The sequence below is a fragment of the Macaca nemestrina genome, chromosome 4 (assembly GCF_043159975.1).
Source record: "Macaca nemestrina isolate mMacNem1 chromosome 4, mMacNem.hap1, whole genome shotgun sequence".
In the NCBI taxonomy this organism is placed as follows: Eukaryota; Metazoa; Chordata; class Mammalia; order Primates; family Cercopithecidae; genus Macaca; species Macaca nemestrina.
Genome location: NC_092128.1, coordinates 177,231,852 through 177,244,329, shown reverse-complemented (window position 1 = coordinate 177,244,329; position 12,478 = coordinate 177,231,852). Strand labels below are relative to the sequence as shown.

Here is a 12,478-nt window from a genome sequence, read left to right as displayed (position 1 = left end):
TTTCAATGGATTGGATGAGGCCTGGCCACATCAGGGAGGGCCATCTGCTTTACTCAGTGTACTAATTTAAATGTTAATCTCAACCAAAACACCCTCACAAAAACACGCAGAATAATGTTTGACCAAATATCTGGGTACCCCTGGGCCCAGTCAAGTTGACACATAAAATCAAATCATCACAATGGACTCAGAGGCAGCACTGAGTACTGGAAAAAACACCATTTCTGGAGGTCAACAGCCCAAGGTCAAGTTCCAGTTCTCTTACTTCCTAGTTGTGTGATCTGCAGGTTACTCGAACTTTCTGAAGCTGCCTCAGTTGCCTCATCAGTAGAATAAGGATGACAGAAGAATCAGTGTCTGACACATAGCAGGTATCAAAGCGTTGGCTGTTTTGGATGCAGAAAGTACTTTTCAATGGTTCCATTTGCCCTTTATTTACATCATTATTTTAGACAAAAGGGGCTGTCAGACACAGAAAATATACAGGAAGAAAAAAGGAGGCATTACTATCAACAAAGAAAAATAATGAACCAGCAAGTGATGTAGACCTTATTTATACAACCTACTCTTAAGTTAGTAGACCAGGATCTGTGGACCTTGGAGAGATGTCAGAACTGCTAGACTGTGTGGCTCAGCTCCTCAACGTGAAACTCCTTCTTTACTTTCCCGGGGGCCCGTGGATGCATATTTGCCTTGGAACCTAATGGTGGGGTGGCTGTGGCCCTTGCAGAATGTGGGCATGTTTCACATTATATGCATGCGTGCTAGAGGGGAGTGAAACCGAGTCCATTTGGGACCTGACACTGTCATCCACCAAAAAAGGAAAAACTATTTTCCCATCTAGAATCAAAGTAGAAAACCACTCTCACAGTTGGTTTAGGTTTTAAAGGCACACCAATGGTTGAAAAATGGCTTGTGGGTCCAGACAAGACTTGAGCCAAGCAACACTTCATTACAGTGCTGGTTCCCCTTCCAAAGTCCTGCTGCAGCACGTGGGCGGTGTGAGCATCCCTCTGGCAGCTGAACTGCACCCAGAGAAGGGAATCGTGGCTAGAGGAGACCTAGATGGTACAGCAAGAAACAGAGGCTGGGCTGGCCAGACGAGACTGCTGGGGGCCAGTGTATAGCTCTCACAGAGTGTGAGATATTTGGGGTTTGGCAAACCCGAAGAAGCAGGCTGCCAAGTCCCACAGCTCCCTCTCCCCCTGGTGTATTTCAAAGGAAATTAAATCCACATGTTTCTGATTTGCTGACACTTCAGGCTCATCCAAAGGTGGTTTTGCAAGAGTGGTTTGGACACGAGGAGCCCAGAGAAACCCTAATTATTATTGTTATTTTTCATTTTGAAATGCAGACCTGTACACTTACATAATCCACGCCATTCCTACAAAATCAGACCCCAGTTTTGCCTTGCCAAAACTTTTTGTCCCAGGCCCACCGGTGACAGGTCATTGAAGTCAACTAGAGAAGAGAAACGATGACTTTAACATCCAACCTAGAAATCTGCCTTGAAAATAGCACCTAAGAAATGCCAAGGCTGGCATTCAAAAGCAAAAGCACTGTATGGATTGGGTCTATGGATCTCATAATTTCCTTAGACTCTGGGCCAAGGGGCAAAAACCTAAATTCAAGATGGTAGGTCCTGGATGTGGGGTCTGAGGTGCAAGGATATGGAGCTCAGAACCTCAAGAGGAAGGAGCCATGACAAAAGTGTTCTCTAGAATGTTCTAAAATGACCAGCCGTATCTGCGAATGAAACTCTGACAAGCTGCGATCAAAATTCTGCTTCAGGGACAGATAATCTAATTATACACTTAGAAATAATTTAGCACTTTTGGATGTGACCTGTGACCTCCCCAAGCCCAGCCACATGCAAACAATTGGCCAGAGAGGTCAGGGACCAAAGAGCCCCTGTCTTCTGACCCAGGAGTGAACTGTTTCCATTCCTCCCATCCCTCTCCCATTTAAAGCTTTTCCATTCACTTCAAGCGGCCTCCTCTCCTGCCATGAGTGAGTTCTCCCGACAGAAGCGGTGGCTTTGTCCTGGTGCATGGCAGTGTGCTCTACACACTCAATAAACGAGCACTGAAGGCTGAGAAAACGAATTGGAAAACAACCTCCCCCAGTCACTCTCTGCTCCTAGGTTGGACTTTTCAAGCTCCTGCTCCCCTGGTCCTCAAACCTTCACATTTGTTCTCCATTTCTCCTGCCCTTTTAAAATCCAGGTAGCAGCCCAGCGTTGTGCCTTGCACCTATACTCCCAGCACTTTTGGGAGGCTGAGGTGGGTGGATCCCTTGAGCCCAGGAGTTTGAGACCAGCCTGGGCAACATGATGAAACCCTGTCTCTACAAAAAATACAAAAATTAGCCAGGCACAGTGGTGTGTGCCTGTGGTTCCAGCTACCTGGGAGGCTGAGATAGGAGAACCACTTGAGCCTATGAAGGTCAAGGTTACAGTGAGTCATGACTGCATCATTGCACTCCAGCCTCTGGGCAACAGAATGAGATCCTGTCTCAAAACTAAGAAAACAAAATTTAGGTAGCCCTTTCTTTTCAGGTCTCAGCTGAGATGTCCCATCCTAGGAAGGCTGCTTCTTTTTAGCCTGGCTTGGGATGCCTGCCCTCCACCCATATTGAGCTTCCCTCCCTTCCAGGTATGTGTACATAGATACATATTCACGTTTAGCTAATGAAGTACAAGGTCACCTGCACAGGCTGCCTGCCCACCGGACTGCTGGCCCCTTGAGCCCAGGAACCAGGGCCATCTCTGTCACCCTCTTCTCAGAGCTTGGCACCGAGGAGGTGGGAAATTGGTACTGGTCCTCTAACCGGCTTTGCTCCCTAACCCTGCAACCAGCCTTCGCCATCAAGACGGCTCAGTTCTGTGAACTGTACAAACCTTGAGTCATTAGAGTCTCATCAGACGCTTCGAGACTAGTGCTCACGTGAGTTAGTTTGCTAGGGCCGCTGTGACAAAGTGCCAAAGGCAGGGTGGCTTAAACAACAGATGTTTATTGCTGAACAGTTCTGGAGGCCAGAAGTATGAGATTAAGGTGTTGGCAGGGTTTGTTCTGAGGGCTCTGGGAGAGAATCTGTTCCAGGCCCCTCCGTTAACTTCTGGGGGTCGCTGGCAATCCTCAGGTTCCTTGGCTTATACAAACATTGCCCCAGACTCTGCCTTCCACCTTCATATCGTGCCCTCCCTGAGACTGTGTCCAAAAATCCCCCCATTTTAAAAGCCACCAGTCATCCCGGATTAGGGCTCACCCTAATGGCCTCATCTTAACTGGATCATCTGCAAAGACCCCACTTCCAAATAAGGTCCCATTTGCAGATACTGGGGGTCAGGACTTCCAACATCTTTGTTGAGGGAGACAAAATTCAACCTGTAACTCCTCAACCTTTAATACCACTCCTCCAGTAAAGAAAAAAAAATTTTAAACCAGCTTCAAATTCTCATTGAAATAAAGTAACCATTTAATTTATTGCCCAAACTGGAACATTTTTTGAGAATAAAAGAGAGTGCTACTGATAATTTTGTAGGGAAAACGGGCCGCCGAGTCTGGGCCACATGGCCACCCTCTGTGGCTACATTCATTTCTCAGCCCTTCCCATGCTAGGATGTGGTTTTATCTTCACTGCAAATCCCTCTTTGTTTGTGTTCCCCAGCAGGTCCAGTGTGTTTTATACACAGTCGCAGCGAAACCAAGGGATTAGCTGTATTCCGGCTGTAGTTAATTCACTGTTTCCAGCTAAATGCAAGCACAATCTCAGCAATTAATGTGGCCAGATCAAATCAAGTTCTCTTTACACCTGTTCCCCTGCTTAATTAGGTTCTCATTTCCCAGGGGGGACTCAAAGGCACTGAGAACCGTTATCTCAACCCTGGATTAGGAAGGCAGCATCAGATCCCCAGACATCACCATCATGCACAGGCGATGTCCCTGAGACAGCTCCAGCCCTTGCGTGTCTTAGAAATGTGTCTTGACAACTGTGATGCCCCCAGCATGGCCGAGGGAACGATTCCCTTTTTTGTTAGAGACTTCCTTTCATGTCCTCCCAAGGGAAGGATGTGTTCCCAGCGGTGCTCCTTTCTGAGGTAATTGTTGGACAGGAGTCAGCCAGTTAAGCCTGCCCACCTAATTAACAGAGTCTGTTATGATTTATCAAAATAATGAGATAGGGAACAAAGATACTGCTTCACCCCCAACCCACCCGCCTGATATTTTGGCCTCTTTTCTTCCTTTTGGAAGATGACCCAATATTAATGAGAAATGAGTCACTTATTGTTGGGGTGCAAATAGAGAGATAAATGACATCAGTAATTAAGTCTCAAGCCCTCTTTGGTATAATGGAGCCATTTGTCAGGCAATATTATTCAATTAATTAATTCCATTAGGGCTACCACACTTCTCCAAACCCAGCCATTCAACTGTCAGCTCCGATCATTTGTATGATACAAAAATAGAATGGTTAATAAATGCATCATGAAACCCAAAAGAAAGTATTTTCGCCATCACAAGAAAGCTCACTAGAAGTGCGTGATTTGTGAACGTGGGAAGCACTCATGGCCAGCCGCAAACCTCCTCCCATCGCGGACTGAAATGTATCTGGTTATTTCTCAGTTCAAATCTCTAGGAAGAAAAAGGGAGTTGGTCCAGCTCAGCTCATCTTCTTGTGCCCTATCAGTAACCAGGGAGAGGAAAGGAGTCGGGTGACATGAAATGGAACTGCGTAAGGGACAAGGGCAGGCAAATACAGTGGGAGGGAAGCTTTTCAGAACAGCAGCTCCCAGCCCATGTGCTCCCCATAGGTCTGCTTTCTTTCCTGTCTTGCCAAGTAGAGGAGAATCCTAACCTTGGTCTATGCCCATCCACCTCTTATTACTCACAACTCATGTTACTTTTGTCTCCACTGATGCCCATATTAATTAATAAATACACCTTCATTCTCTCTAATTACATTACTCTTTCTGTTCTCCTTTTCAACCTTTGCCAATTGGTCTCAGAATTCTTTACCTCCCTCCTAGTGGCAAATTTGCCTTCAGAATAAAGAAAGGTAACAGTCCAGAACGACAGTTAAGGAAAGTCTGCCTAAATGAATGAGTATCATCATATTCTAGAGAAAAGCCAGAAACGCCTTATGAATCCTGACATATCCCAATTTACCTCTTAATCCATCTCCAAATCAACCTTTTCCTTTGACCAGCAATATCAGCATACATAAAACACCATCTCCGTGTTTCACTTATTGTTCTGTTCTGCTCTGATTAGGTACTAATACTCCAGGAGCACTGCGATCTGCTCATTTTCATTGTGACGCAGCAGTATTTCAGCCAAGTTCGGAATTAAATATGCCTTTATGTGCTGGCATAAAAAGCTATCTACCATTCCTAGGAAAACAGCTTCTATTCCAAACAGCTGACTTCCAAAGTCCAGAACATAATCTATTTGTAAGCTGTGTGGCTGCCTACACAGTTCCAGCCCCTTTTCTCTCACCTCCCAGCTAATTAAGTAATCTTTTGTTTCCTGAGCCCATTCTGTGGACAGGAGTGTAAATCAATCAACGGTGAAGGCCTCCAAAGCCTGCAAGCCAGGATGAGCAGGAACATTGCCAAGGGCAATGGTTCCCAAACTTCAGCCAGCATCAGAGTCGCCTGGAAGATCTGTCACAACAGATTGCCAAAGATCTGGGGTGCAACCCAAGAACTGGCATTTCTAACCTTCCTCCTAGTGGAAAATTTGCCTTCAGAAAAAGATGGCCCAATCCAGAGAAGAACCAGGCCTAGGGTATATGGAATAGAGGTACAGGGAGGTAACTAGATGTTCAGAATCCTCAGCAGCCAGCCACATAACCTAGCTGGTCCAAAACCCACCCTCCCCTGGGACGGATCATGACAGAGTAAACAGCCCTCCTTGGTCTCCTCTGCCTTAATCTGTAGGCAGAGATTACACCCTAGCTGAGATCAACAATTGCCTTGGAATAGGTCAACATCATGTGCCATTTTATCATTAAACCTACAAATGGTACAGACAACTCACAAGATTTGGGGATTTCTGAATGTTTGTGAAAATATTTTGTTTTCTTTGCTGCTTCTTGTTGATGTCACACATACCCAAAGACATTCCACGAGTTTAATAAGGCTTGGACATCTTCTCCCACTGTTCTTCGTGGAAGACTCAGATTCTTTTCATAGATGGATGGGGACCTTGACGGTTTTAATTCTGTGCACCATGATTGCAAGGGTCATCTGGTCCAGCATTTCCCAAACTTCTCTTGAGTCCCATTCACAGAGATATGCAATCCAACCAATCCCTTAGCAGTTTGTGTTCGTGTCTTCACGTCGGTGTGTCGTTTTAGTGTCTTGGCCTGGGTTCCCCTCAGAAGGCACAGCCTGCAACAAGGGCTTTGTAAAGGAAGATTGGTTTGGAGAGTGATCTCAGCAGACAGGAGTCGGGGCCTGAGGGTGTGAAGCAGGGAAGAAGGGAAAGAAGGTGGTGACCTGATCCATCTCATCTGGGAGGATTCTCTGAATTTGCAGCCTAGGGGAAGAAAAAAGGGAGCACTGATTTACAGACTCCCATCCCCTTTTGGCCAAGAGTTTCCTCATAGAGTGTTGACTGCCTTATACTTCCAGGTTGCACAAGCCTCAATACCAGGATACTGTATCAGAGAGGCCCAGGGCAGAAAGGGGGACACACAGTGCAGCTGAAACAAGGCACCTGCTGGTTATACCTGTTTTAAGCTGGCTGCCCCAGCAATGGCTGGTGTGGAAGATGGGTCAGAAGGTGAGAGATATACACAGCAGATGTCCAGTATAGTGTGTATGCAAAAGTAGAAAATGATAGTCAAAATATTTTCTATTTCATCAACATAAATTTCATGTTAGCTATAATCTTTAATCAATATATTTAAACTTTTAATCAAATGTGGAGATTAACATCAAGTTTCAAGAGTGTGTGGCTAAAACCCATAAATCTTACGATGTACCTACATGCCTCATTTCTAGAACCTTCTACCATTTCTATGTCCACAAGATCCAGGAAACAGTGACTACACAATACATTTTAAGATAACCATTTCTGGGCCACCAGACACAAGGAGGACGTCAATAAAAGAGTTATTTTGTGTCAGTTGTTGGGTGCTCAGATTAAAATAAAAATTGAAATTAACCAGGAATTGAGGCATCAAAAATTGCTTTCATGACCTCATGTCTGAAATTCTTATATTTTGTGCTTAAAATATCAGCTAGCTGCTATTTGTAATCACTTCTTTACAACCATTTGTTCTCTATAAATGAAAACCAAAATTAGACATAACAGTCCCTGTCTTTTTTTTTTTTTTTTTCTGTAACACTGGGTTTCTGAGGTCCAGGGGCAGACTTCGACGAGACAAAGGCCATCTTCAGATAAAGTGAAGATTATCATGAGGCAATTTACTGAATTATTAACATGAATTTCAACATCTGTGTTGCTAATGCTTCTAGACTTTAACAAATGAACCATTCAGGATATGGGCCAAAGAACATATAGCTAAGAATAAAGACCATTTGAAACCGCACAGGAGTTAGCATCTTTGGGGGCTCAGCACACAGTGAAATTGACTGAGGCCAAATCACGAGCATGCTCAGTTGAGCAGTCCCTACTGCCGCGCATGCGTACATGGGACGCACTCAGGGGCTCTGGAATCATTCTGAGATGAAGCAGGGAGGTATTTAAATATTTCGTAAAAAAATGTTTTATCATTTGAAATTTTCAAAAATGTGCAAAAGTACAGAAAGTAGTATAATGAGCCCTCAAATACCTCACCCAGCTCAAACAACTATCATGGCTAATCTTCAATACTTTTTTAAAAAAATTTAATCAGGCATCCGTTTTGCTCCTAAAGACAGGAAACCCGGGAAGATTTTCATGACCCTCTGAGGGTTTGTGACCTGCTGTCTCTTTGGTTCACTGACCTTATTCAATCCTCTCTTTATACAAGGGAATGCTATGCTTCTCCCATTCTCTGGCTATTTCTCATGCTCGTAGCAAATTAAGTGGACTCTGTCTATGATTTCAGCAACGGTGACATATAATCCCAGTGTTAAATGATGGAATTTTCCAATGCACAAGCAGCAGAAAGTGAACAGAGGAAACATTGCCATGAGCAGAGGCTCCTCAACACAGTATCTCCGACTGTGCTACAAAGCCACCCAGCGTGTGGATGAAAAGTGAAAAAAAATCTGACAATTGAGTGATTATTCTCTCTCTACAAGCAATCCTACTATTTCTAACCCCTCCATGGGCTGCACTGGCAGCATGCAGACATTGCCTAGGTCTTCCTGCAGGGGCCGGCGAGCCCGTTGTTTTCCAACAGACCAAGATCTGACACCAGGATTGCAGTCATCAGAACCTTTCCCCCACCTCCCCCGACACCGAAACGAAGAGGGAGCTGAGCAGGGCAGCTACTCACCTTGTCTCATTTGTTCACAAAGAATCCAAAGCCAACAACATGGATCAGCTTCTTGCTTTTTGTCCAACTACTTGCCTACAACTCTAGAAAAACAACAGAGGTCTGCCAAGAATCTGCAGTCCCTTCAATCTCAAAATAATGACTAGCCTATCCAGTGTTTCCATCCAAGGAATTGTTGGTTCCTACACAAGAAAACCCTTTGGGGGGTGAGAGTCAGGAGTCCAAGAAAGGCATGTGGTTATTTTAGCCCCTTTCTGGACCCCATCTGCACTTTGGAAAGAAAGGAAAATCTATTTTTGACATTGGCTATTCAGCTTTTAAATAACATCAGCCGTTAAGGCATATCTAATTTAAATGCTGATTCAAAGTTTTGCTTAACATTAAGGCGACTTTTTGGTCTCCTTCTGCTTCCTCCTGCCTCAAGCACAAACACAGCTTCACATTCACATTCTGTTTTCTTGGCAAATATGAGCTACAGTTTTGGAATACGTTAGAGAATTAATGCCTCCATTGTCATATGACAACTTCCATCTTTTTAAAAATAATAATATACCACAGTGATCAAGTGGAAAGCTTCATTTTTTCATTCAGATTACAGCACTTGTAAGACTCACCACTGCATTCAATACAATTTGTCATTGAAGAAGGAATTATGTGGTCATGAGATATGAGAGGAAAATGAAACACAGCAGGGTTGGGGAAGGGAGAGCATTAGGATAAATAGCTAATGCATGTGGGGCTTAATACTTAGGTGATGGGTTGATACATGCAACAAACCACCATTGGCACATGTTTACCTATGTAAGGAATCTGCATGCCCTGTACATGTATCCCTGAACTTAAAAATTCAGTTAAATTAAATTTTTAAAAAAGAAAAAGAAAATGAAACACAACAGGGTCAGGGGGAAAGAATGGAAAGGACATGGTAGTTTTGGAATATTACGTTAGGCACAGGAGTCGTTATACATCAACCTTGAGACTAAAAAGGCAGGGAACAAACATGAAGTTCACTGGGACTTTGCAAAAACTAAGAAGCATTGTAGTGTCAGTGACAACGACACATCTGCATCCAGCCTCCAGAGTGGCTTCCCCTCACCGCTCCTTGCTTGAAGAGAAAGCCAAGAATTTGTATTTCATTGTTTTAAAGAGAAAAAACAAACAAACTAGACTTCTAATAGCCATGAAAGCATTTGCAATCCAGAGTTCAGCTTGTCATTTAGTTAAAACAGAAAGCCGCGCTATTTTACCAAAATGATTCCTAACATGAAAGGATAGAGTTGTTTTTGCCTTTAACTCATTTCAAAGGCAAAGAAAATTGCTCTTCTTCAAAGCCTTTGGTTGGAATTGTTCATCCAAAATAAAATAAAATTAGAAAAACAAAGCAGCTCGCCCTGCCCTCATCCCTGCTTAGTAAACACCCATCTTCTCCCAGCTGGAACCTTTGGTGGACGCTTGGTTGTGCCACTACCTGATCTTCTAGCTGTCGATGGACACTTCTTACCCCTGATAGCTACCCTGACCTATCAATTGAGGCCCCTGAAGGACTTTAAGTAGGTATTTAACTGGTGGTGTTGAGTAACTGCATTTAAGAATTGTAAGACTTTAGTTGTACTATTGAATTAATCTCTTTTTATGAAAATAAGAGAGATAAGAGCGAAAGAAAATAAAAGCCACAGTGGATGGTTAAGTATCAGACTTCATTAGACATGGAAATAGTAATAAAAATATTAAACTACAAGGAAACTTGAGTTAGAATCCCCATAGGGGGACGAACTGTACTAGTATGCTGCCGTCTGTCCATTATAGGACTTCAAGGCTCATATCCCGTGAAACCCCAGTCCTGGGCAAACCTAGGGACAGGTGATCGCCCTACAGGCTGCCAGTGACTCTTAGAGACAAACATCCAAGTGTTGACTTAGTTGGAAATCAGAAGGCTCATCACAAATGCTCATGTACATCCTGTACCCGCCTCACTGTGAGGCTCCATCTCAGCCTCCTGTTTATTTCCTTCCTTGCACTTAAAATAACATGAACATTGTCCTGTTTATTCCTTTATTGTCTGTTCTCCTTACTCAGTGTGAGCTCCATGTGGGCAGGGGAGTCAGCCTGTTTCCCACTGAAGCCCTAGAACATTCCCCAGCAGACAAAGGATGTCCAAAAAACATGTCATAAGTGCAGAACTCTCCCTACCAAATTACTGAATTGGACAGAATTACTGTATTCTATGGATTTTAAGAGGCACAGTTTTTCACAGGCTAATATCGCTGAGATCCAGATGCATCTTAATCAGTAGCATCTTTCAAAAACCATTGGCCATGTGCATCCACCCAGCTGTAGCTGTTCACATTGTCACCACTTTGATTGAGATCTGTGCATTTGTTAGTTTAACCTCAGAGTTTAACTGCTGTGTAGGAATCTCCCCAAAGAAATTTCACTATGATTCAGCACTGAAATAACAAGCTATTTTGTAGTCAGAAAGGTACAGAAACCAAGCAGTAGGATGCAAAGGTGGTATTAGTGAACGACATTTATCACAGAAGGAATGATCATGAGTCCATATTTTCTTGCAAAGAAACAACCAACGGCACCAGAAACCTCGCAAAGGAAGATACCCACCAGTTGGACATGCTGCGTTACTTTCTATTGCCGAGTTATTTGTTTCATTGCCAAATCTCTAGAAGAGATGAAGATTAATTTAAAAGGAATCTGATGCCATTGATTCATATGTCATTCAGGACTGTCATTAAAGGCATCTGTCACAGTGTGTTGGCAGTGTTTTTCCTCTCCTATTGGTATATAAAATAATGGCTGGTCTTACCATCAAGGCATTGTAGACTGGACTTGATGAAATAGGATACTGTAGGTTTTCCCAATCTTTTATTCAGGTCTATATAACAGACTGCCCAGAGACCATCAAGGAGATTGCTGGCACATGGCAGGGTCAGTAGCGTAGCAACTTAATCGGTCTCTACAACTTTCCCAGAACCTTCTGGTGACTGAGTTTTCTATGGGCCCCTACTCCTGGTGAGGGATGAGACAAAGGGCCTCTAGCTCTAATACCAACTATAATTTTCGAGTCCCCATACATTTCCCGTGTTGCCCCCTCATGCCAAGCACTCTGTTGAGCTAGCCTAGTCCTGCCTCTCACCCTGGACTCCCTGCAATGCTGAATGATGGCCATTTGCAAGGCCTCATTATTATCTCAGCACTGCCCACCAAGTCCTGTCATATGTTAGTGTATGATAAATCTCAAACACTAATTCCAATGTGTACCTCATTGGCAGTTATCTACCATCTTTGATGATAGTAGCTGCATAATTCTGGAGAAGGGATTTGTGTATCTAATTGTGTTGCTTCAACAAGACAGAAGCAGGAGAAATGCTCAGAAATGGTGCAGGTAGAACCACACGAGACAAAACCTGGTCAGTAACCCAAACAGAAGCGTACAGTTAGGAGAGTCATTAGAGAGAGTGCAGCCCACAGTTATCAACAGTGATCACGTGTTAGGTTAAACAAAATGTGCCCATTTTTCTTAAAGTTTTTAGAGCCTCTCAATGCATTTTTGGATGTTGAAATCATTTCATAGTTTGTTCATTCATTTATTTTTTTGTTCGCCAGATAACTGAGTGCCCACACTATGCCAATTTACTCCGCTAGGCATGAGGCATAGAAGAATGAACAAAAAAGATACAATTCCTACACAGCATATAGCATAGAGCAGGCTTTTTACTTGGGGCACATAGACCCTCCCTCCCAGTGGTTCATAATTAGAACACAGAGGTCTAAGGAATTTAGATGGGAAGAAATTACAACATTGTCTTCACTAACCTCTCACTGCTAGAAATCATTGATTTCTTCTCTGTCACTTGTTTCACCTTTTTGAGAATTTTATATAAAGTGTATCATTCAGTAGGTACAATGTTTGAGATTGGCTCCTTTTACTCAGCATGATACCTTTGAGATTCATCCAAGTTGTTAGGTGTGTCAATAGTTCATCCCTTTTTATTGCTAAATTGAGTAGTAT

General features: G+C 43.4%; 1 protein-coding gene across 2 annotated transcripts in view; it reads right to left on the bottom strand.

Moving 5' to 3' along the window:
• LOC105472685 (potassium voltage-gated channel subfamily E regulatory subunit 2) overlaps positions 1-6,246 on the bottom strand; it is a 187,910-nt gene extending 181,664 nt beyond the window's left edge. For both annotated transcript variants that reach the window (XM_011726167.3, XM_071095659.1), the window contains exon 1: positions 6,116-6,246. The gene's annotated coding sequence lies outside the window, so the exon portion shown is untranslated. The remainder of the gene's footprint in view (positions 1-6,115) is intronic.
• Between the last annotated feature and the right edge of the window lie 6,232 nt (positions 6,247-12,478).